At 38.4% G+C, this 25,692-nt stretch overlaps 1 non-coding gene across 1 annotated transcript; it reads right to left on the bottom strand.

Moving 5' to 3' along the window:
* Window positions 1–24,405: 24,405 nt before the first annotated feature.
* Window positions 24,406–24,512, bottom strand: LOC145577227 (small nucleolar RNA R71). Its single transcript, XR_014098693.1, has one exon. It is a non-coding gene; the product is annotated as a small nucleolar RNA R71 (small nucleolar RNA).
* Window positions 24,513–25,692: the final 1,180 nt, after the last annotated feature.

The following is a 25,692-nucleotide window of genomic DNA, read 5'->3' as shown; positions in this document are numbered from 1 at the left end:
ACAGCAGCAGCAGCCTCGAGCTGTGCGCGCCATATGTACTGTTGTGTGTGGCTCGGCTGAGCTCGAGCCTTGTGGTGCGGGGTATGCTATATATGTATATATGCATGTTGGTGCTTGATAGGGGTTAGTGTGCATAGACATTGCTTGCGGAGCAATGTGGTGCAATGAGCTCGTGCGACATGGCCATCATGGGCTACGATTTGGTGTGTGAAAGTTCGCTGATGTGGTCGGTATAACGCGTAAGCGTCATCGTAAGTCACTCCCACGTTCATTGAGCATCAATCAGTTGTGCGAGTAGTGAGCACTCCAAGTCTTGGTGCTAGGCACTTAGACATTTTGGACTACGCAATTTTGTATTCTTTTACCGTTTAAATTATTTTAATTAATTATTTTGGTTTTAATTGTTTTAATTAAATTTTGAGGCTAGGCCTCGGTTTTGAGCAGCATTGGCAAAATTTTATTTTGGCAAAAGTTTGGGTTTACCGACTTAATTAATTGGATTAATTGAGTTGGATGTGGAATTTAGTGGGAGCTTCAATTTTAATTGCGCAAAATTACATAATCGGTTAAAACAACTTTGACTAGTTTTAATTAGGCGTGTTAATTGGATTAACGACCTAAATTAGTTACTAGTTTATGCGTGTTTGTGCATTGTTACTTGTATATCGTTGTAAAATGCATGGGCCATTCACAAATAGTGAATGGATGAATGGAATGTATATTCTCCCGCAAGTTTTATAAAAATGGCAACTAGTGGGGTCCGATTAGGATAGAAAATACGAACTGCGTTCTGTGATGTATTTTTGTAAATCTAACTACGGTATGTGAACCGTTGAGTATTTTTGTACCTTAATGTTTATATTAGTCCTAATCGTAGATGCTAGCATTTGTATAATTATGGTTATGTCTTGAAGACGGAGGTTCTTGGAAGATGAAGCCATGAAGTTGCAAAGCTGACCCTTGAAGACTTGAAGACTCAAGGGGTCATGCTAGTTGCCAAATGCATCGTTATTTATGTTTTCAATATATATTTTTGATTATATATATGTAAATTATATGTTAGATGCATGTTTAGGATTTCGAATGTTGCGATGGTTAATTAAGTTCACTTAAATCAACCAACATAGAAACCCTAGGTCCCTAAAATATTGAGTAAAATTGCCATTTCAAAATAACACTTATCGACCTATTGAGAGTAGTGATGGGCTACATCAAAGCGAGGCATCACTATTACTCCCTATGATACGTAAGGCATACCGAGTATGCAAGTTGGTTTTGGTTATACTCAACGATATGAGTGATGGAGTCCTAACATGTCGTGGAAAAGTGGATAAGTTGTTGAGAGAGCATTAGATGCGACGATTTATCCAACCAAGAGTGGCTTGGAGCTATTAGCAAAGAGTTGCTTACCTTAGAAGATTGAGTGTTAAGACAAGCCAAAGCATGCTTAACCACTCATTGTTTCTTTGGATCTTGGAATCGACTTATTCTAACCAAATGGGGACAATTTAATGTGTGAATAAGACGTTTAAATAAGTTTGATTAAAATGCATGATTTAAATCTTATTTAAGTATTATGAATGGTTTTTCATTTAAATTCTTCCAATTGTAGAATCATGTCTTCAAATAACACAAACAACCAATTCTCGTTGCGCTCAATTCTCGACAAGGAGAAGTTGAGTGGGCCAAATTTTCTTGATTGGCAAAGGAACTTGCGTATAGTTCTCATGAAAGAGAAAAAGGAATATGTCCTTGATAAGGAAATGCCCGAGACTCCCAATGAGGAGGTGACTCAAGCTTCCCTAAACCGATGGCAAGTTGCCAATCGGGATGTCAAATGCATCATGTTGGCCACAATGTCTCCTGAGCTTTAAAAGACTTTCTTTAAAAAGGAGACAACTTTTGAGATCATTTCTGAGCTGCAGAATATGTTCCAAGAGCAGGCCCAAACTGAAAAGTTTGAAACCCAAAGGCAGATCCTTGAGAGAAAGCTCAAGAAAGGAGAGCCAGTCAGCCCACATGTACTCAAAATGATAGGATTATTTGAGAACATGGGAAGGCTTGATGCGGGGTATTCAACCGAGATGGAAATTGACATTATTCTCTACTCGCTGCACAAAGGCTATGATCAGTTCAAGATGAACTATAATATGCACAGCATGGAGAAAACCCTCACCGAGCTTCATGGTATGTTAAAGCAAGCTGAGCAAACGCTCAAGGATGAGGGGAAGCATGATATGCTCATGATAAAAAAGGGCAAGCCGTTCAAAATCTCAAGCAAGAAGAAGAAAGACTTTAAGGGGAAGGGTAAGAAGAAGACCTTTCCACTTAAGTCTAAGGCTACCAAGGATAACAAGGAGAAAAAGGTAGCATCTTCTAAATCTGATTCCGAATGCTTCTATTGCAAGAAGAAGGGACATTGGAAGAAAGATTGCCTCAAATTCAAGGAAGATAAGAAGAACGGAACCGTTGCTTCTGGATCAGGTATATTCGTTATAGACTTAAACTTCACTAGCTCAACATCATGGGTATTAGATACCGGATGTGGCTCACATCTTTGTTCCAATTCTCAGGGACTAAGGAACATTAGGAAGCTAGCGAAGGGAGAGGTTGAACTCCGGGTCGGCAATGGAGCCAGAATTGCAGCCGTATCCGTAGGAACTCTCAGTTTGTCTTTGCCCTCGGGGCTTGTTTTGGAACTTATTTCAATTTCGACGTTGGACGCCAAAGGTTTTGAATTTCGAGTAAAGGACAATGAATGTTCGTTTCATCTCGATAATGTTTTATATGGTATTACAAATTTTGAAAATGGTCTTTATGTGCTTTCTTTAGACAAACAAGTTTATAATGTGAATAATACCGCCAAAAAGGCTAAGACTATGGAGTCAAATCAAATGTACTTGTGGCATTGTCGTCTTGGCCACATTAACATCAAACGCATCAAGAAACTTGTTCAGGAAGGTGTTCTTGACTCATTCGATTTGCAATCGTTTGAGAATTGCAAAGTATGTTTATTAGGCAAGATGATTAAGCAGCCATTCTCCAAGTTGGGAGAAAGGGCAGGAGACTTGTTGGGTCTAATACACACCGATGTATGTGGACCAATGAGCTCAGCCAAAAGAAACGGACATCGATATTTTATCACCTTCACAGATGACTATAGTAGATATGGCTATGTCTACCTTATGTCGCATAAATCTGAATCATTTGAAAAGTTTAAAGAATTTCAGAGTGAAGTTGAAAATCAGCTTGGCAAGAAAATCAAAGCGCTTCGATCGGATCGAGGTGGTGAATACTTGTGCCAAGAATTCGATGACCATCTGAAAGAAAAAGGTATACTTTTAGAATCGACACCTCCAGGAACTCCACAATGGAATGGAGTGTCCGAAAGGAGAAATCGAACCTTGTTGGACATGGTATGATCAACAATGGGTCTTAGTGATCTTCCTATCTCTTTCTAGGGACACGAACTTCTAAATGCGGCACTAACACTGAATTGTGCTCCATCAAAGGTTGTAGAAAAGACTCCATACGAGTCATGGACGAAGAAACCTCCTAGGTTATCTTTTCTAAAGATATGGGGATACGAAGCAAATGTCAAGAAATTGATTTCTGACAAACTTCATCCCAAATTTGACAAGGTTTACTTTGTGGGCTACCCAAAAGAAACCAATGGGTATTACTTCTACAATAAATCCGAGAACAAAGTGTTTGTTGCTCGCGATGGTGTCTTTTTGGAGAAGGAGCACCTTTCCAAAATGATAATTGGGAGGAAAATCGAACTCGATGAAGTTCGAGAGGACGAGCAACAAAATCAAATTGACAGTCAAAGTGCTCAAACAACATCTGTTGACGTTGGTCAAAATGTGCAAAGTCAAACCGACAATGCAAATGCTCAATGCGTTACCCTGCGTACGTCGCAGAGGCCGAGGTCTCAACCTGATAGGTATCTTGGTATTGTATTAACCAAGAATCAGGACATCCTGGTGATGGATGGAGACGAATCGACAACATACAAGCAAGCGATGGCCAACACAGACTCTACTAAATGGCAAGAGGCCATGAGATCTGAAATGGATTCCATGTTTGAAAATCAAGTCTGGGACTTGGTTGACTTACCCGAGGGTTACACACCTATCGGATGTAAGTGGATTTTCAAATTAAAAACCGACAAAGATGGAAATGTATTCATTTACAAAGCTAGATTGGTAGCAAAAGGTTATAGGCAAATTCATGGTATTGATTACGATGAAACCTTTTCTCTGATCGCAATGCTTAAATCTGTTCGGATCCTCCTAGCGATTGCTGCATATTGAAACTATGAAACATGGCAGACGGATGTCTAAACCGCCTTCCTCATGGGATTTTAGAAGAAACTGTGTATATGACACAGCCTGAAAGTTTTGTCGACCAAAATAATGCTGGGAAAGTGTGCAAGCTTAAAAAGTCCATCTACGGGCTAAAGCAAGCTAGCAGAAGTTGGAATCTATGATTCGATAAAGCCATCAGTAAATTTGGTTTTATTAAGAATCCAGATAAATCTTGTGTTTACAAGAAGGTCAGTGGGAGTGACATCGCCATCCTAGTCTTATATGTCAATGACATATTGCTCATTGGAAATAGCATTCCGATGTTAGAGTCTGTAAAGGCCTGGCTTGGAAATTGTTTTTCAATGAAAGACTTGGGAGAGGCTCAGTACATATTGGGTATCAGGATCTATAGGGATAGATCGAAAATGATGGTTAGATTGAGCCAAAGTACTTATATTGATAAGGTACTGGCACGATTCAACATGCAGGAGGCCAAGAGAGGTCACCTACCCATGTCACATGGCATAACCCTAAGCAAGAAGCAGTGTCCACAGATACCTGATGAGCAGGAAAGGATGAATCAGATTCCATATGCTTCGCTTATTGGATCGATCATGTATTCCATGATATGTACTAGGCTAGACGTATCGTATGCTTTAAGTACTATGAGCCAATACCAATTAGACCTAGGAGAGGAGCATTGGACTTCGGCCAAGAATATCCTAAAGTACTTGAAAAGGAATAAGGATAAATTCCTGGTAAATGGTGGCTCAGAAGAATTAGTTGTTAAAGGTTATACTAACGCAAGCTTCTAGACATACAGAGACGATTTCAAATCGCAATCTAGATATGTGTTCTATGTAAATGGAGGAGCGTTTAGTTGGAAGAGTGCCAAGCAGAGCACAACTGCAAATTCTACAACTGAAGTCGAATACTTAGCAGCTGCTGAAGCAGCTAAGGAGGCTGTTTGGATTCGTAAGTTCGTTGGTGAACTTGATGTTGTACCCTCTATCAAGGGTCCAATAACCCTCTATTGTAACAACAATAGAGCTATTGCTCAGGCTAGAGAGCCAAGGGAACATCAGAAGGTCAAACATGTCAAGCAGCAATTTCACATGATAAGAGAATAGAAATCAGAGGGTGAAATCAGAATTTATAAAGTTGGAACGGATGACAATGTAGCCGATCCACTTATTAAACCTTTACCTCGAGTGAAGCACAACAAGCACGTTAAGATAATGGGAATCAGGCACGTCGGAGATTGGCTTTGATTTCCCTGTTTAGTGTTTTAATTAATTTTGAACATTTTAATGTAAGACACTAAGAAGAACCATTCAGGTTTTGGAGTAATTTAAATTTCATCCAATTTTATCAATCCGTTTGCTATTTAATTGTGGTTTAGGATTAAATAATGAGTCCATTCGATTATGAGAATATTTAAAATAGGGTATCAAGACCAGTCTTAATAAGGAAACACCTATTAAGTGAACATTGAATATTATAATTGAAAATTATCCCTAATCGAGGTCACTTAAATGATGGACGATTAATGACCACTAGAGATTAGTGTGTAGTTTGATTTATAGCACCGTTTCTTGTGTTACAAGGACGTGATCGTCATAAATAATTTGCACAGGTATTGGTTTAGAACCATACTGGAATGACTTATAAGAATACTTTAAGAGATTTAAAAATCGTCATAAGTATACTTCTCATTATGGCTATCGGAACCTGTTTCCTCGACCATGAGTATTGTGAGTTCTCTTGTTTGAGTACTAGTCCGTTTTGATGTTAGTCAAACGTCTTCCGTAAAAGGGGATTATAACGGCAACACTCGGGCGGCTAGGTCCTCTCAGTAAGAGAAGCTACATTACAAGACTATGAATGTCCCCCCACTAAAAATAGGGAAGATGTCGTTGTTGTTAACAAGGCCTCTCGAAGAGCGAGATTGTGAAAATGCATGGCTGTGCTCAGATGGATTTTAGAAATCATCTGTTTATTGACAATCGAACTTGGATATCGAGAAACACTTCTGGATGTAATAAGGATGACAAATAAATCTTACCTTATAGTTCATGAAGAGAAATTAAGCGACATAGGAAAAAGGCTATACACTAAAAGCTCACTTGTCTAGAAGGACAAGTGGGAGATTGATAGGAATGGTATCCTCCGAACAAGTGTATTATTTCGATAGAGGGTTTGGAATTATTAGAAAGCTAATTATTTAGTGAGGTTAAGTGATCGGAATGCCTAGGTGGAGGCCGCTTCCGATTGGTAATATTAATGAGTAATTAATATTACAGCTTAATCATGACTGAACCCTTCGGGTCACACCCAAGCAACTAACGAACCGACACGACGAATTCGATCGGAAGGAATTAATGAGTCACTCGAGTAATTAATATTTAGACGTCGGAAATTCGAGCTTGGTGCGTCGAAGCCGAGAGTCGGAAGTCGAGTCGAAATAATAAAAGACGAGATGGTAAAATCACTAATTAATCAACAATTTACCGAAATACCCCTAGGATTGGAATGCCCCGTGCAAACCCAAGCCTAGGGGCATTTGGTATAGCCGAGGTGGCTAGTAATCGCACCAAGCCAAGCTTAGGCTGGCTGGTGCATGCTAGCGTACCAAGGCTAGTGTGTGTGTGCTGGCAGCGGCATAGCAGCACGCCAAGGCCTGCAGCCCGCACTTGTGCGCGTGGCTTGCTGGGCCGAGGCAGCAGCTACGCGCCACGCCAAGGCCAGCAGCTAGCTGGGCCGAGGCAGTTGCTGCGCGCCACGCCAAGGCCAACAGCCCACGCCAGCTGCTTTGGTGCCCAATTGAGGGTGCCACATGGCAGTTCCTCATTGGTGGTTTGGTTGGCATAGGTGGCCGGTTATAAAGGGGTTCTTAGGCATCAAGTTTTGTCCCCTCCCTTCCATGTGGTCCTCACCTAACCCTTCCCCTAAATGTGCCACTTGTTGATTAATTAGTTGTTGGATATTTAATTTTATTTTTGATTTAAAAATAAAGAAAGAATATTGATTTTACCAACTCTCCCACATTGATGGGAGAGAGGATTTCACTCATGATTTTCCCTGTAAATACCCAAGTTGGGGTATGGGAAAAATCACTTGAGTAAGAGTTAGAAAAGGCATCTCCATTGAGAAAACCTTTAAACTCATAATTACTCGAGTAGTTTGGTCGGGCTTAGCTAACTTCTAAGCAATAGATCTAGTTGGGGTCATGTTGCGGGTGGATACCGTAGGAGGTTTTCAGCCGTGCGAGACTTAAAGCTTTCTCTAGTAAGAGCTCGGGGTACGAGCGACACACGCGTCAAAGGTAATTAAGTCTTTTCTTAATTCTTGTTAATTTTGTTAATTATGTCTTTTGATTATATTAGTTGTGAGTGTGATCTTGGCTCGGGTTTTCTTCCGCGATGAGTCGGACTCATCAAAACCCAACACAAAGATCCCTATAGACTACGAAGGGGTCAAGGGATTTTTGGATGGTGCATTACATTCATAGGATTGAATTGATGAGGGTTAAATTACATTTGCATTATATTTGTCATGATTCAATTACTCACAAATTTAGTCATTTGCGGTTATTCTGTCAATATTCTTGACACCAATTCTAGGTTTCACTATTGAAGATATTCTTATAGTGAATAGGTTAAAGTCTGAGCTATGCTTGGGCTTTTAAATGAATATCTTATAGTACAAAATTGTATGTAGTTGGGAAATCCCATTTATGTAGCGTTCATTTGAACGTAGCAGGAGGAAATAATGCCGAGCGAGGAAGAACAAGGGATCATAATTAGTGAGTTATTGTTTGTTAAATTTAAAAGATTGTGTGTTTGGTTAGTGATGGTTGTGAGTTTTATTTGATTTTTTCTTGCAAATACTTGTGTTTATGTAGGCGCTGTAGAAAGCCGTAATTGAGGCGCGTAAAAAGAAAGTAGCTTGTAAAGGGAAGAAGAAACTGAAATCTAATCCAGTTTCTGAGAAAGAGGAATTAAAGGACTCTAATGAAGCTGGTTCTGAAGAAGCTGGTTATGATGAATCTGACGGTGATGAATCTTGTTCTTGAAAGGAATGGTGTTATAGGGAATATTTCAAGCATCCCACACTTGAGCCCCACTGTGATCATACACTTAAGCATGGTGGCGTCCAAAGGAAAGGAAGCTAGAGTAAAAGAGTCGCCAACAAGTTTTAGGAACTTGTAAACCGTTCACAGGGTGAAGGTTACACCCCTTCACGATCCATGAGATCGCTAACTCCATAGTGGTCTGGAACCATGACTGGATATTCGGGGATGAAGGTACAAATCCAACCTAAAAGAGGTTAAACCTGCCCTAAAAATAGGCCTCTACTTTATTCTTCTCATATTCATGTGCGCTTTTTGACTAACATACAATCAATATATTAACCCTAAACCTGTTTAATCTATGTTGTTTGAATATTAATGCACAAACAAAACTATTATTGACGATCACTTGAATTATAATCATATTAGCCTAAACAAGATTATTAATTATCTTTATTAAGCGTGATTACAAATACAAATTCCCTTTAAACATGCATAAAAGGCGTGATCAAGCAATAACAACAATAATATATCAAGCAACATAATAATGACAATTATCATAATCTCAATCTCATGAAAGCATAATAATAGCAAGATCCTAGGCATGATACTAACAAGATAAATAACAAATCTTAGCATGTCACTAAACTTTAAAGATCAAAGCTTTATCTCTAACATGATACTAACATGATATTAGAAAGAATAGGAAGCAACCTAAACATGATACTACAAAGCAATAAAAGCATCCCAACATGATACTAGGAATTAAAATAATATAAGCATGATTTCTATATCAAAAGAATAACAAAGTAATCGAATTACTTACTTCGATGCCTCGTATCTCTTTCTAATAACAAAATACACACGTTAGTAACTTCAAGAAATATTAAATAAAACAATTAATTTAAATAATTGAAATAGAGATTTGGGACCAAACCCTCAGAAATTATCAACCTTTCACATCGAGGGCGAAGGCAACTTCGAAATTGGCTAGGTGTGTCTAGAACTTGTGAATGCGGAATTTTGTAAAAAGAGGAAGGTTTAGAAAAAGAAGAAAATAAGCTTCTAGCTTTTAGAGAGAGAGAATAGAATTAGATGATTGTCGTTAATTGAAAACGGGGAAATATGACCCTTATTTATAAGAAAATAGTTCGGAATTGAAAGAAACAAATCAGAATCTGGATCGGAATAAAATTGCTCCCTGTCGCGAGCGACAGAGCCTGTCGCCATGCGACAGGAATCACGCATGGCGACAAGCTCTGTCGTTTGGCGGCAGGCTTGTCGTTTTGCGACAATTAAAAGATAAAACGCGTTTCCTGTACGAAATCCTTTTCTTAGTATAATTAAGCAATTAAAACTCCGTTTTAATCAATTTCAAATCAGATTTTATCAAAATAAAACACTTGTTTTATTTCAAACCAAATTCATTATTTTCCTAAAAAGATAATTATTAATCCTAATGCTATTAGAAATCAAAATAAACTTCTAGACTATTCTAGAAGACTATAATCAATCCTAATAATTTTAGGAATAATAATTAATGGGCCCTCCACTAGATCATTGGGCCATAAAACCATTTAAGAAACAAATTAGTATTTGGACCATAACTTCCTCATTATTCATCGGAATTGGGCTTATAATATGTCATTGGAAATTTCTTTACGAGCCTGACCCAACTACACTATTAATGGACCCTTATCACGGACCAAGCTAAATTGGACTGGCTATTTTCATAAATAGAGAAGATTTTCAGAAAGAAATTTTTTTATTAAAAACTAACACATCACAAGCCTTTTCACACTTTCACTTTGTTCGATACTCAAGCGACGTAAAAAGTATTCATTATTGAGTTTGGTTTTTGGGAGACACATTTAGGTGTCTACAAAAGCCCCCACTTTAATTGAGTTTGGAGAAACGCATGTTTCGAAAACAAAAGTCAGAGTAGCGATAGGGATGGAGAATGATTCAGAACGTTCTGCGATCCTAAATCATCCTTGTAACGCCGATACCTGCAAACTAGAGTTAGTTAAACATATAAAAGAGTTAAGAAACGCGTATCTTGCACCGTCGAGCACACGTCTCTGGAGTAACCGATTTGTTGTTGCATTTTTGTTGTGACAACCTCCACAATGCCTCGTGAACGCCATCGTCGAAGATCGCTGCTTGTAGTTATCCTTGATTGTTTGTGACAATCCTCCACAGTACCTTAGTAACATCGTCGAAGGTGACTGCTTGTAGCCATCTTCATGGTTGTGGCAGTACCTCACCACGGCAGTACCTCGCCGCTGTAGACAAATTCCTCTATACCTTGGGACATCATCGAAGACCGCTGCTTGTAGCTATCTTCAGGGATGTGGCAGTACCTCGCCACGGCAGCACCTCGCCACTGTAGACAATCTCTTCTATACCTTGGGACATCGTCGAAGACCGTTGCTTGTAGCTATCTTCAGGGATGTGGCAGTACCTTGCCACGGCTGTACCTCGCCGCTATAGAAAATCTCCTCTATACCTTGGGACATCGTCGAAGACCGCTGCTTGTAGCTGTCTTTAGTTTTGTTGCGATAATCTTCCTGAGAAAATTATCGAAGATTACTGCTTGTTGATCCTTAGTGCTAATACTTCGCTTTGCTATTTGTTGTTACTTCGTCGTGATTCCTTACTGTGCCAGTACCTCGGCGTATTTTGTAATGAGCCGGTACTTTGGTGCTTGTGCTTGCTTGTGAACCATTATCTTGGTGCTGGTGATGAGCTAATACTTAAGCGCTTTAAGCCAAGTGAGACGATCGTTGTCAGGTCGATCACTTTCTGCGATTGTAATCAAGCCGACTACTAAATCATGTCAATTTGCTTATAGGGGCTAACTGGCGTACCAAGGAACCCGAAAATTGCTGCATGAGGTCTGCATAATCATTTATGGGGGCCACGTGTTGCATCGCTGAGCCAGAGCGCACCGCTAACTGCTGTCGCTGTAATTTTGCTCTGTCGTCATGCGATAAGAATCACGCCGTGCGTGATGTTTGTCGTTTGACGCTAGAATCGGGTTTTCGAAATAAAATCCCTTTTTCCTTCCTCATTTTGCTGTTGCTGTTATGTTTTGTGTTTCGCTTCGAATCTTCAACTTGGTCGTTTCCTTTCAACCAAATTCGCTTAAATCTTTTTCAAATTAAAGCTCTTCATCTCTAGCTTGCTGATCTATGTAAGTTTTGCTTTTTTGGAAGCGATAGCTTCCTCGGCCTTGAAATCTTATCCTGGGAAATTCGTGTTCATGTTCATGACCAATTACTACTCCAAATGAGGTGCTTGATCATGACCAATTACTACTCCAAATGAGGTGCTTGATCAAAACCCGGATGTGCTCAATCAATCAACATGATGATCATCAGGCCGATCATTAATCCAACTGCAATCAGGCCGACTCTAGTTTATTTGTTAAGCTGTTTGCGTCCTTTTACTTCAAATCCTTTCTAAAGGTTTCTCGTCCGTCGGGGACTTAGTGTACTTGTATTTATATTTTGGACTATAGGACTTTGCTCATGTATTTAGGGTTCACCTAAGTCTTAGTGTTGCTTGACTCATTGTGTTAAACTTAATGTGTTTTTAACACATATGACTTGTCATGACTCGACTCAAAGCGTTTGACACATATGACTTGACATGATTCAAGGCGTAAACTTGACTTAATGATGACTCACTACGTGTGACTCGTGTGTGTAGAGTGTTGACTCATGGCGCAGAAAAACAAAAACTTCCGTCATTTTTTTGGAGTACCGACTTTCTCCCGAAAAAGAAAGACGCGAAAAGACAAGAATAAAGTGTTACGATGCATGTCGAATGAGCTTAAACAAACGTATGTGTCGATGTCGTATCTTAGCTATTTCGATTTTTGATTCTGGATGAAAGTATTTAGGTAACTTAGGCACGGAGGCTAAGTACTTTATACTTCGTAATGCAATGATGATAAGGTATGCTTCCACGTTGTGTTAAGATTTCATGACAAAAGGTTCCTAAGGGAAGTATCATTTGGGCATGTATCTGTGACGTGTGTGAAAGTGATAGTAAAGTTAGGCTGCAATGGCTAACGGTTATGGAATAAGAAGAGTCGAATGATGGTGACTCTTAGGCTAGGTAAGCTAATGATGCAGGGATCAAGCCCCCAAGTCTAGCTCTAAATGGATAGGGATGAGCATTAGAGATTCCTTGATATGATCATGGTGTAAGTGTGTGAATATGAATATGAATGCATTTTTATTACGGCCGCACCCCAATGTGAGGTTGCCTACGTCTCCGTTAGGAATCAGGCCGAACGTAGTTCTAGCCGAACCTCACACAAGTGTGTGTATACCTCAAAGAGGTCTTTGAAGGGTTGTAACGTGGTTAGGCTAAAGGTTTGAAGAAGAAAGGAATAAAGGCTCAAGACCCTAAATAAGCCCCCAAGATGTGCAACCTTGCTTTTGAATCTTTGTATTATTATGCTTGAGATTTCTCACTCTTGAACTCTCTTTCTTTTCATTATTTTTACTCTCCTTTTTTTTTTTTGTTTTTTTTTGCATTTGCACTTTTCATAATTGATTTCAATAAGTGTGGGCAATCCCGATCATGCGGTCTATCACTCACTTGGCATTCATGTTTCTCAGGCACGGTACTGAGCACTAGATAAGAGACGCAATCTGAGACGTGTTCATATCAAAGACATGTTCATATCAATGATATTGGAACACTTGCCCTTTTGCACACTTTTATATTGTTTCTATTTTTTTGCTATTTTAATATTTTGAAATCACTCAAGCTTTTGAAATTGCATAAATTGCACACCATCCTATCCCAAGGTTAGGTAGATGTGGGTTGAAAAAAGAAACGTCTATCGTTAGACGAGGCTCAAAGTGGCTTGTCAAGAAAGGATTATGTATTTGAAAGGTAAAAATGATATGACATGGTTACAAGAGGTGCCTCAAATCATTGGTATACCTTGTGCTTAGTTCGGTATGGATTTTTTTGTTTGTTATTTATTTATTTATTTAATTTTTATTTTTAATGCAATGCAATGATCATATACGAGAAAAAGAAATGCTCATTTTATTAAAAGGAAAAAGGAAAAATCCTGCAAAATAAAGTCTATTATTAGAAGGAAAAAATAAAATCTAAGGAAAATAAAGGATATCTATGCTAGACTTATTGGGGACAGGAAGAATAAAAGAAAATAGAAAAAGAGGTCACAAAATCTTGTCGTTGAAGCTCGCCTCGTGTCTTTTGTTTTATCATCACCCAGTCTTTTTGCCATTTAGAGATATGGGAAGCTTGTTATTATCAATTAGATATTGGATGACCTCTTTTAGCTTCCAATAGCTCTCAGTAGTATGACCCCTACCTTGATGGTACTTGCAGCGTACGTTTGGGTCCCAACTAGGCAAGCTCTTCTCAGGTGGGGGATCTTGAATAGGTCTAATGGAAGTAATGAGTCCCTTGGCATGGAGTCGATCAAAAGCAGTATCATAGATAATGCTAATAGGAGTGAAATTCTTTTCAGTTGTTTTCTAGGTCCTTGATTATCCATGGCTAAGACTTCATTAAGGTCAAAGGCACCAACATTGTTACTAGAGTAGGTGTTTTCAAAAGAAGAAGGGTGGTCGTTCTTCTTTCCTTTCTAGCCACTGTTGTTATTGCTCTACTAATCTTGGCCTTCTTGTTGCTCAGAGGAACATGAAGGAGATTTGAATCAATGAGGTGTTGAACGCGATCCTTGAGGGCGAAGCATTCTTCGGTGGTGTGACCATGGCCTCTATGATATTGGCAGTAGGATTTTGGGTCCCAATTGGAAGACCGTCTCTCAAGTACTAGATTTGGAATTGGACCAACAGGGTGAATGAGACCTTGGCCCTGGAGGTAGTTGAAAGCTTCGCTATAAGTCATTCCTATTGGTGTGTATTCATCAATGGTCCGTTTTGCCCGCGGCTTAGGAGCATTGAGTTTTTCATTAAATCCTTGACGAAAGGAAGAGGAAAAATAATGATCCTCCTTTTTGTCCTTTCGGTCTTGACAATGAGAACTTTGTTCGATAACCATTATCCGATTTGCTAGTCCTTCTATTGCACCCATAAGCATGACAACAATATTTCGTAGTTCATGAACGTCCTCTTCAAGACTTGATGAGTTTTCCCGGGTAAGAAAACTTCTTCTTCACTAGCCATTATTACGACCCTTTTTCTTCTATCAAAGATTGATACTTTAACAAAAAGTGTCAATCAAGTGCTGCGGAAAGAGAAGTTAGGGGTAAATTTTTATTTTTGACTCAAGCTCTATTCAATATGCAATAAATGAGAAGAGATCATGGAGGAAAAAGGAGAATGATATGAGTGGAAAAATGATGTTGACAGAGAAATATGGGAGAATTAGGAATAGAATAGGCCCCCAACTCAAATGACAGAAAAACGACTCATGCATGAACCTAAGACATGGTCATTGTGACATATATACAAAGTGTGCGCTAAGACTAGTGAGTGTAGGTGACATGCTTGGCTCGTGTCATGACCATGTGACTATGTGCTTAGACTTAAAAAAGGACTAATCATAGCTTCTGCCGTTAATAAACTGATTAAACTGGTTAATAAACTGATTAATTAGACTCGGCATGAAGACTCGAGCAGAAGACCGGACTGTCGCCGAAACAACAGAACTGTCGCCACACAACAGAACCCAGCACAAAACGACAGAGCTGTCGCACCGCGCCAAACACTAGTATGTTGCGCCACAATCCAAACCTTTGCGTCATTGTTGAAGCATCAGTCTGGGTCTGTTTCCAGTATTTTACTCTAAAAGGACAAACCTATAATCGTACTAAGTCAGGTTTGATCAATTTATTTAGACTTTTTAATTACTCATATTAATTAATTAATTAATTAAGAAAAGTCCTTTATTCATTAATTAATTTATTTAGACTTATTCACAAGTCAAACAAACGGTTAGTGTGAACATACTTAGGTTATGCACAAGTAAGTGACGCACAAGTAGTCAAGTAGTCACAATATGATGCAATGAGTTTGCAACCTAACCATAGCTCTAGTTCTTTAAAGTTCAAGGATAAGGGTTAGTCAAAAAGGGTCCATGGTTATTAGTCCAGATGCATCGCGCGAAAACCTTACCTTTGGAAGGGTTGGCGCGTGTGGATGGGACCCCGCGAGTTAAACTCGCTTCCACGGTGTGGTGAATTCAACAAACTCGGATGTACCCTTCGTTGCCATGAGCGTTCGATTGGGTAGATGGAGCGTGAATTCCTAGAGGGTTATGACCATATGTAGAACACATATGGGTTCAGAAAAGTGAGAAAAACTCAATTAGGAAGTAGAACCGAGCGAACAGTACTAGAATCGGTCGAAACAAAGAAGGTAGATTTTTGGCTCTGTATTGGAAGAACATAGCGCGAGACAACAGGGCTTGGCGCCAAAAGATAGCTCTGTCGCCAAATGACATTGCTGTCTCGCAGCGACAGAGCCATCGCAGGCGCTGGCTCTGTTTTCTCGGCGCCGGTTCTTACATGCCTCAGTAGCTTTCTGTTCTTTGAATTTTCCGATTTTTCGTAGCGTTTTTTCGATCCTAGTTGTGAAAGTTATTTCCCAAATTTCCTACATGTAAAAATCCTATATTTTTGACGTATTACGGATGGTCTATCCAATGTGGACCTTTTTTATGCTTATGCCAATAATGTGAATAAAAATTACACACATGAATACTTAGAACGTTTCGAGTCTCATCCACTCATTCTAAATTATTGCCAAAATAAATATTAGGAATTAAAATAGAAATTCTCCCCAGTAGAGTCGGCAAAAAACTGTAGGGAATATTTCAAGCATCCCACACTTGAACCCAACTGTGATCATACACTTAAGCATGCTGGTGTCCAAGGGGAAGGAAGCTAGAGTAAAAGAGTCGCCAACAAGTTTTAGGAACTTGTAAACCGTTCACAGGGTGAAGGTTACACCCCTTCACGAACCATGAGATCACTAACTCCATAGTGGTATGGAACCATGACTGGATATTCGGGGATGAAGGTACAAATCCAACCTAAAAGAGATTGAACCTGCCCTAAAAATAGGCCTCTACTTTATTCTTCTCATATTCATGTGCGCTTTTTGACTAACATACAATCAATATATTAACCCTAAACCTGTTTAATCTATGTAGTTTGAATATTAATGCACAAACAAAACTATTATTTGCGATCACTTGAATTATAATCATATTAGCCTAAACAAGATTATTAATTATCTTATTAAGCGTGATTAGAAGTACAAATTCCCTTTAAACATGCATAAAAGGCGTGATCAAGCAATAACAACAATAATATATCAAGCAACATAATAATGACAATCATCATAATCTCAATCTCATGAAAGCATAATAATAGCAAGATCCTAGGCATGATACTAACAAGATTAATAACAAATCCTAGCATGTCACTAAACTTTAAAGATCAAAGCTTTATCTCTAACATGATATTAGAAAGAATAGGAAGCAACCTAAACATGATATTAGAAAGCAACCTAAACATGATATAGAAAGCAATAAAAGCATCCCAGCATGATACTAGGAATTAAAATAATATAAGCATGATTTCTATAGCAAAAGAATAACAAAGTAATCGAATTACTTACTTCGATGCCTCATATCTCTTTCTAATAACAAAATACACACGTTAGTAACTTCAAGAAAAATATTAAATAAAACAATTAATTCAAATAATTGAAATAGAGATTTGGGATTAAACTCTCAGAAATTATCAACCTTTCACGTCGAGGGCAAAGGCAACTTCCACTAGTAGAAAATAGAAATTCGCCACTGGATCAAAACCCCCCTATGCCACCGGTTTTGAACCGCTGGGCATTTGGGGGGTGGCAATAATCCCTTGAAAAGCCACCGGTTCAAAACCGGTGGCAAAAACAAGTATTGCCACCGGTTAACCAGTTTTTTGCCACCGGTTAACCGGTGGCAAAAAACATTGCCGCTTTATTTTTTTTTGGTATAAATTATAAATGCCATCAGTTAACCGGTAGCAATGTAGATCTAAAGCAATTTTTTTTCTTTTGTCTTTTTCACTTTAAATATAATCGACCAAACAATTAAATAAAAAAAAAAACAAATTTCAACATCAAAATATAAATCGAACTATTTCAATCATTGTAATCGAAAAATTACAACATATAATCAAAAAAAAAATATTACAATATAAATCAATATAATCGAACAATTACAACGTATAAATAAAAAAAATTACAATATAAATCAAAAAAAAAAAAATTACAACATCAAAATGAAAAAAACCCCATACAACATCATGATTCTTCTATTTATATTCCTGCTTCTTGAAATATACCTGCATCAATTAAAAAAAAAAAATTAATAAAGCTCACGAACCCAGAAATCCGAGAAAAAAAAACCCAAAAAACCAGAAAACTCAAAATACAAAAAATTAAAAAAAAACCCAAAAAACGCATGCATGTACAAAAAAAAAACGATTAATTAAACCCAAAATTAACCTAGGAAAATCGAATTAAAATCCGAAAATCGAGTTAAATCGATTAATTAAACCCAGAAAAATCGAACTATAATCCAAAAATCGATTAAAATAAACCCAGAAATTCCCGAAAAAAAATAAAAATAAAACCAGAAAACTCAAAATATAAAAAATAAAAAACCTATAAACACATGCATGTATCCAGAAAAATTGATTAATTAAACCCAAAATTAAACCCAGAAAAATCGAATTAAACCCTAACCTCGATTAAAGTCGGTGTTGTATGTTGATGTCTTCGGTAGTGGTCTTGGTGGTGGTCTGTGTGGTGGTCTTGTGGTCGTGGAGACGAAAGAGAAGGAGAAGGAGACGAGAATCGAAGACGAAGAACGAAAGAGAAAGAGAGAGCGAAGGAGATGAGATCGAAGGAGAAGAATAGGAGAGAGGAGATGAGATGAGACGAGCTGAGAATAGAGAAGGGAGAGAAGGAGAGAGAAAAAGGAGGAGAGAGAAAGAGAAGGAGATCGGCTGAAGAGAGAGAGAGTAAGGGTTAGGGCTTAGGGGTATATAAAGGGGGCATTTTTTTTAATTAGCGAGGCCACCGGTTTTGAACCGGTGGGATTAATATTTTACCTACCGGTTCTCTTTGAACCGGTGGCAATTCCCTTCCCTCGTTTTTTCCCATTTTTTCCCCCACCGGTTTTTAAAAACCGGTGGGCATTACTCGGTGCCAATCTTCTTTTTTCACCTAGTGTTCGAACTTGGCTTGGTGTGTCTAGAACTTGCGAATGCGGAATTTTGTAAAAAGGGGAAGGTTTAGAAAAAGAAGAAAATAAGCTTCTAGCTTTTAGGGAGAGAGAATAGAATTAGATGATTGTCGATAATTGAAAATGGGGAAATATGACCCCTATTTATAAGAAAATAGTCCGGAATTGATAGAAACAAATCAGAATCTGGATCGGAATAAAACTGCTCCCTGTCGCGAGCGACAAAGCCTGTCGCCATGCGACAGGAATCACGCATGGCGACAGACTTGTCGTTTTGCGACAATTAAAAGATAAAACGGGCTTCTTGTACGAAATTCTTTTCTTAATATATTTAAGCAACTAAAACTCCGTTTTAATCAATTTCAAATCAGATTTTATCAAAATAAAACACTTGTTTTATTTCAAACCAAATTAATTAATTTCCTAAAAAGATAATTATCAATCCTAATGCCATTAAAACTCAAAATAAACTTCTAGACTATTCTAGAAGACTATAATCAATCCTAATAATTTTAGGAATAATAATTAATGGGCCCTCCACTAGATCATTGGGCCATAAAACCATTTCAGACCCAAATTAGTATCTGGACCATAACTTCCTCATTATTCATCGGAATCGGGCTTATAATATATCATTGGAAAGCTCTTTACGAGCTTGACCCAACTACACTATTAATGGACCCTTATCACGAGCCAAGATAAATTGGACTGGTGATTTTCATAAATAGAGAAGATTTTTCAGAAAGAAAATTTTTATTTAAAACTAACACATCACAAGGCTTTTCACACTTTCACTTTATCGATAATCAAGCGACGTGAAAAGTATTCATCACTGGTTTGGTTTTGGGGAGACACATTTAGGTGTCTGCAGGTGTCTTTCGAACAAGTGTATTATTATGTTAGAGGGTTCAAAATTATTAGAAAGCTAATTATTCAGTGAGGTCAAGTTATCGGAATGCCTAGGTAGAGGTCGCTTTTGATCAGTAATATTAATGAATAATTAATATTACAACTTAATCTTGACTGCACCCTTCAGGTTACACCCAATCGAGTAACCGAACCGATACAACGTCGGATTTAAATCTAAGAGCGTCAAAGCCGAGCGTCGTAAGTGATCGCGGGTGAAGTAGGTCGTTGGTCTACTACCCTAATCAAATTAGATATTTATAACCTAAACTTACGCTAAACTAGTTAGTGGAAAGTATAGGGTTGAACCACGAAGACTAAGTGTATCAATTTATGCTAATTAGACTAGTACGATGGTCGAGATATAGAGAGAGGTGCAACTAAAACACTACTTAGAGCATACAACGAAAACTAGGGAAAGCGGAATCCAATAACATCAATGCATTCAACAACAACATTGCAATTAGATGAAAATGACCTCAATTAGGAACAATCAACACACTCAACTCACTCTCGCGCAATTAAGCATGCTAATTATCCTCTAAACTAATTCACTCTCGTGCAAGTAGCCTAGCATAGGTATGGAAGAATTTAGACTCTCAAACAACTCACTTTCGCACAATTGATTGAAAGCACAATTAAGAATATAAAATCAATTAGCTAGAAAGATTCTAATCCATATAAGTATCATCCATACACAATAATCAAGAATCAATTGCATAAAAATCACAATCAATCATTCAATTCATCAACATATTCTTCATCCAATTCCCTAGAATAAAATCTAAGCTAACATGATAAAGAAGAACATGAAAAACAAGGTACAACTGGAATTAAAGCTAAAATCAAACTATTAAACTAATTAACAACTCTAATCAACAAAGAATAAACAAAAATAAGAATTAAAGGAAAGCAATAAAGATTAGAGAAAGTTAGAAAGACTCATTGAATATATGAGAAGAAAATCCACAAATTGCTTCTTCAACCTCTCAAAACTCTATGAAAATCCAAGCTTTCTCTCTCTCTAAAACTACTCCTAAACTAGAGAGAGAATACTAATCTAATCCTAAGAGAGAGAAAATAAAAAAGGCTCAACTAATCTAATCTGGGGTGAATAATTGTTAAGAGAGTATTAAACCCTAAAGGGTATTTATATTACAAGCTTAAATAAAAAAAAAGAAATAAAATTAATCAAATTAATTAAATAACAAAACTAAAATAAAAAAGAAAGTAAAAAGGAAAAGGAAATTAAAAAGGGGAAAAACAAGCAAATCCCACGAAAAATAGTCAGACCCCCATGATCCCCCTCTTCGTGGCTGCTCTGATTTATCATAATCACCATCATCACCGTTCATCATCATCGTCTTCATCAAGCTTCAAATCTTTACCGTTCGATTTTAATAAGAACCTCCATTCACGAGCAAGTCACGTGAGAATTAAGAGATACAAGACCCACGAAGGAGGGGCTGCGGCTAGGCATCTCCCAGCCATCTACTGAAAATTTGCAAAGGGTGGAAGGACCCCTGTCCGCGCCCACGGTGAACTAGAATCGAATTGGGGCTGATTCGAAGTGTGAATTTGCGGGCTGCTCTGTTCGAATTTGCCGAACGCTTGTTGAGGACGGAGGTGGCGAGGTGATTGCGTTGGCTGGAGCAGCATTGCTGATGTGAACGGTGGCTGGGAGGGTCTGGTTGGAGGTTCGAATTAGTGGCGAGTGCAGCTTTGGGCAGCGGTGGTTGTGAGTGGTGAAACGGTGGTAGTGCTGTGGCTGGTGGCTTTGATTTGCGGCTAGCACGCTGTGAGTGGTGGCGAAATGGTGGCGATGGGCTGCTCTGTTATGGGGGTGTTTGCTTGGGTTTTGGCTGGAGGCAGAGGTGGTTGCTATTGGTGAATGTGTGAGGAAAGAAGAGGGAAAGCAGGGGAGTGTGTGGTGTAGGTTTAAGAATTTGTGTGGTGAAGGTTAACAAGGCAGCAGGTAGGAGTTGAAGCAAAGGGGCTTTGAAGGTCTTGAATTGTGAAGCTCATTTGCCATGAACTAGGGGACCGAACCTTGACCCGAACACAATCCTACATAACCAAAAATACACATGGGAGAATCGGGAGATAAAATAAAATAAAATAAAGAATAAAATAAAGTAAAACAAAATACTAAAACTAAAAGAAATAATAAAATCAAATGAAATAAAATAAAATAAAGAAAACAAACTAGAAACTAAAAGAAAATAATAGAAGGAGAAAAACGAGAAGAAAAATATTAACAAGAACCTAGTCTAAGAATATTATTAAGTAAGAATTATAAAATAAATTACGAAAATAAACCAAAAACTATTAAAAACTACTAAAAAACTCAAATCAAAAGATAAAAGACGAGAATAAGCAAATAAGAGAAATAAAGATTAAAAATGAGCTAAATTATTGGAAAATAAGCCGGAAAATGACTCAATAAACACCCCTAAAAGTGACATAAAAGTCACTTATCAGTAAGTCGAGTCGATTTTATGAATCGAGCAGACGAGAAAATATTTCAAACGACAAGTCAATGCACAAAGACCTAGCCTCGCTTTGGCATAGCCAAGCGAAGGTTGATAAGTGGCATTTATGCCACTATTTCATCGTTTTTCACCGAGGATTTTCCCTCATTTGTCATTTGTTTTAGCCTTCTCAAGATGTTTTTACCTTTATTCTAATTACTTTTGTTCTTTCTCGTGTTTTCCTCGTCTTTTATCCTTTTTGGTGTTTTCTATCTTTTCTTTGCTGTTTTACAGGATTTTGGCACTTATGGTTGGAGCTTAATGAGTAAATGAGGCTAAGGAAGAGAAGGAGATGCTCAAAAGAGAGGGGGCGCGCAGCTCTATAGTGAGCAGCGGGCGCGAGTTCTGAAGCCCCGGGCGTGGACAGGGATTTTTAGAGCTACTTGGTTGAAACTGTAGAAGGCTGGTCGCGGGCGTTCCTTAGCTTGCCGCAGGCGCGGCACCTCAAGCCGCGGGCGCGACCGTTTGATTTCATATTTTCCAATGTTTCCCAGACGCGGCCTCTCCACAGATGGAGAGGACTCTCCGTCTTTTACCCGCGGGCGCGGCGCGTAAGGCCGCGGGTGCGACTCCCTTGGTTTGGTATTCCGTACCCAGATTGGAGAGGGCGCAGCCTTACTCAAGAGGGCTCTCCACAGTTCGTTTTTCCTAATTTTGGGATGCACTATAAATAGTCTTTTTCTTGAATTACGAGGGGAGCTTATTTTCCAATATTATTGAGAACATTTTTAGGGAGAGAAACTATGGGTAATATAGAGAGAGAAAGTGTTTCAATCTTCAATTTCATCTTTGTAATCAAATTTCTTCAAGGTTTCCTTTAATTCAATTAAAGAATTTCATGTTTTCTTCTTCAATCCAACTTGAATGGTAGTAATTTCTTACTCTACTTTGGTATTTGGTGTAATTGTTCTTGGTAATATTGATTTCTTTTTAATTCATTGATTAATCTTGTTTGATTGCTTTTTCTTGAATTTGGAATTATGTTTAGCTTGGTTAAGATTGAATGCTTGCTTAGAGTAGATGTGATGGCTACCTTCTTTCCTCTAACTTAGATTTTAGCTAGGGAAGGGGGTGAAAATCATGATTGATTGGGATCATATTGATGATTGATTTGATTTGGCCTTGATTTGATTATTTTGTGCTTGAATTGCTTGGAATTATTGATGTGCACCTTTAATTCCATTATTTGAAGTTCTAAATTAGATGCATGGGAATGATCTAGTTTAGGTTGGATCTAATTCATCATTTACTTGAGTAATTGCATGGGAATGAATTATTTGAGTAGAATTTGTATTCCTTGGCATGAATCCATGTTGATTATCATTGTTGTCTTAGTTGATCATGATTGGAATCCCCTCTCCCAAGTGATTTGATCATATTTCTCTCAATTCTAGTTTTTCATTCCTTATTCTAGTTTAAACTTTCTTAATTAGCTTGCTTTAATCTTTGTAGTAGTTAATTTGATCATTGATATTCACAAAACCAATCAAAATACCCCTTGTTACTTGCAATAGATTCTTGATTTCACTTGATTGTGCAATACTTCGTTTCCTTGAGGATCGACCCTTTAAATCCCACTAACTAGCTTAGTGTAAGTTTAGGCTATAAATTTCTAATTTGATTTAGGGTAGTAGTCCCAACGTCCTACTTTCCCGTGATCAAATTTTGGCGCCGTTACCGAGGAGACGGCTAGTTTTGCACTCATATTGTGTTATTATTAGATTTGTTGCTTGGCTTTTGTCATTTACTCTCTTGCTAGTCATTGATAATTGTTTGCTTAGCTTTGGTGGATGTTAAGGAGGTCTCAAGGACCACCCACTCATTTCATTGACCACGAGATCAACCGTACTTTGAGACAAGTCCGTAGGCTTTATCAAGAAGAAGCGAGAGGTCTTGGTGCTATTATTGTGAGTGAGAGTGATTCTTTGTCTTCAAGTTCTCAAAGTCAAGAGGATGATGTTTTGTTTAGTGAGTTTGGAAATCCGGAAGACTATGAACTCACACGAGGGATTTTGCTACCTGTTACGGAAACCAAATTTACCATTCACCCCCAATACACAAGAATGATACAAGTGGAGCAATTTTAGGGTTCTCCAAGTGAAGATCCCATTGAGCACCTTGATGGATTCCTTAAGCTATTTGCCATGATTCAAACAAATCAAGTTTCTCAAGATTACATCCGAATGCATCTATTTCGACAATCTCTTTGGGGTAGAGCAAAGAAGTGGCTCAAGCAAGTCAAACCAAATTCTCTCACAACATGGAGAGAGATAGTCAAGACATTCTTGAAGAGGTTCATTTCCGATAAAAGACCACCGAAATGAGAAGGAATATTGCATCGTTTCAACAAGAATCGAATGAGAATCTTAGTGAAGCTTAGGAAAGGTTCAAGGAGTTGGTACAAGCATGTCCTCATCATGAATACAATCAAAGCTTGCTCATGCGATTCCTCTATGATGGATTGGAACCTATGTCTAGAGCTAACTTGGATGCGGGGTCGGGGGGACAATTGATTAAGATCCCCCAAAATCAAGTTGAAGCAACAATTGAAGAGGTAGCGAAGAACTACTCTTGGGGTGGTAAAAGGAGGAATGCATCGAAGAAAGGTGGGATGTACGAATTGGATGCATCAAATTGAGCTTTTGACGAAGGGGCTTGCAAAGTTAAACACGAGTGTTAATAGTGGCACAAGCTCTTCTCAAGTAAATTCTTTCTCATGTCAAAATTGTGGTGGCACAAACAACGATACATCTTATTGTGGAGGTTTGAACCCCGGGCATGTGGCGGCTTACAACACAAGGCAAGATGGATATAGGGGAAGTGGCGGAGGAGTAGCTTGGAGACAACCACCAATCGGATTTGCACCTCAACCTCAACAATGGGGGCAACAAGCTCAACCATCATATAATTCCAACCTTCAATACCAAAATCCACCTCCACCTCAAAACCAAAACCTAAGAGGAAATTACGCAAGGAACAACCAATACAACAACCAAAACCAATTCAACAATCAAAATCAAGTGTCTCAAAGGAGCCAAGATCAAGCATCTCAACCCGATTCTACACAAACCCAAATTCTTCAACAACTCCAAGGTATGAATCAACAAATGCAAGAGGTCATAACTCAAAACAAGATGGTTGATTCACAATTAGCCCAATTGGCCGAAAGAGTACTTTTCAACTCACCTTCTACTTTACCCGGATAACCACAAGCTAACCTCTCTCATAACATAAAACCCGACTCTTCGATGAAGGCAATCACATTGAGACCGGGCACATTCGATGAAGGGCCAAAAGAGGGAGATAGTGAGGGAAAGAAGGGAGGAGAAGAAGGTGTGAGGGTAGATAAGAGAGTTGAAGAAGAGAAATTTGTTGGGAATGATGACAATGAGGAGAAGAAGAATCTTAATGATGAGAAGACGACTTCAACTCCTAGTAAGACTAGGAATTTAAATGGGCCGGTTCCTTTTCCCGAGGCTTGCGAAGAGAAAGTTGAACAACAAGTAGAGGCCTATATAGGACAGTTTTAATCTTTTTTAGGTTGGTTTTGTACCTTCATCCCTGAATATCCAGTCATGGTTCAAAACCACTATGGAGTTAGCGT

Source organism: Chenopodium album, chromosome 13 (genome assembly GCF_948465745.1).
Source record: "Chenopodium album chromosome 13, dcCheAlbu1.1, whole genome shotgun sequence".
Lineage (NCBI taxonomy): Eukaryota > Viridiplantae > Streptophyta > Magnoliopsida > Caryophyllales > Amaranthaceae > Chenopodium > Chenopodium album.
Note: the sequence above shows the minus strand (reverse complement) of the source record. Positions and strands in the feature narration are given on the sequence as shown.